The following is a 1383-nucleotide window of genomic DNA, read 5'->3' as shown; positions in this document are numbered from 1 at the left end:
GGTGTATACCCTGCACTAGGGCTCCTAGTTTTGTCTCATTCGCTTTGGGTTTTACTTATAGGGCTTTGGCCCACCTTGAGTTTGTTTTTGTGCATATGGTGGATTATGAGTCTTTTTTCATTCTTCTGTAGTTGGATACCCAGATTTTCCAACACCATTTATTGAAGAGGGCTCTGTGTCCCATTTAATGTTTTTTGATCTGTCAAGAATCAGTTGTCTGTGTGCAGATGTTTTTATTTCTGGGTTTTCTGTCCTGATCCATTTGTCTGTGAATCTATCATTATACCAGTACCAGGCTGATTTTACAACTGTGGCTGTATGGTAGGTTTTAGATCAGGCAGCGCAAGACCATCTGTTTTATTATTCTTTTTGAGGAGTTCCTTGCTTATACTACTGGGCTTTATCCCTCTCCATGTTAAGTTGGTAATCAGCTTTTCCATTACTTTGAAGAATAATGGTGGAATTTGGCTTGGGCTTGCATTGAATTTTCAGATTGCTTTATGTAGTATTGACTTTTCCACAATACTGAGTTTTCTGATCCACAAACACAAGACATTTTCCCATTTGTGTAGATCCTTTTTGGTTTCTTGTAGTTTTGTTAGTACCGGTCTTTTGTTTTTTGGTTAGGTTTATTCCTAGGTATTTCAGCTTCTGTGTGGCTATGGTGAATGGTACTGATTCCTTGATCTCTTTATCAGTATTCCGATCACTAGTATATAGCTATCTAATTAATTTCTGCTTGATAATCTTGTGTCATGCTACTCTAGTAAACTCCTCTATGTTTCCAGCAATACGATTGTGGACACTTTGGGATTCTCAATATATAAAATAATATTGCTTGCAAATAGCTAAAGTTTTACTTCTTTTTTTTCTTAATTTTTACATCTTCTTTACCCAATTGCACTCCCTTCATTTCCTGCCATTGTCTTAGTTACTAGTTAGGACTTCCAGCCCAGTGTTGAATAAAAATGATAAGGGATATCCTTGTTGGGTTCCCTTATTCAGTGAAAGTGTTTTCTCTGCTTTTCTCTATTGAGTGTAATATTGGCTATTGGATTTTTATTTGTGGCCTTTTTATCTTGAGGATTTCCCCTTCCAATGCTTTCTCCTTGAGAGCTTTTATTAGGAATGGGTGTTGGATGTTATCAACTGCTTTTTCTGCATCAATTTATGTGATCATATTGTTCTTATTCTTTTTCTTCTTAATGCGGTGGATTACGTTGATTATGTTTCAAATGTTGAACCATCCCTGCACCACTGGTATGAATCCCACTTTTTCATGAGGGGTTTTTTTTGTTGTTGTTGTTTTTGATAGGTTGTTGGAGTCTATTGAACAAGATTTTGTTGAGGATTTTTGGATCTATGTTCATGAGAGATATAGAT

This window comes from Echinops telfairi, unplaced genomic scaffold (assembly GCF_000313985.2).
Source record: "Echinops telfairi isolate 266 unplaced genomic scaffold, ASM31398v2 ScPeMD7_43;HRSCAF=161, whole genome shotgun sequence".
Taxonomy (NCBI): Eukaryota; Metazoa; Chordata; class Mammalia; order Afrosoricida; family Tenrecidae; genus Echinops; species Echinops telfairi.
Note: the sequence above shows the minus strand (reverse complement) of the source record.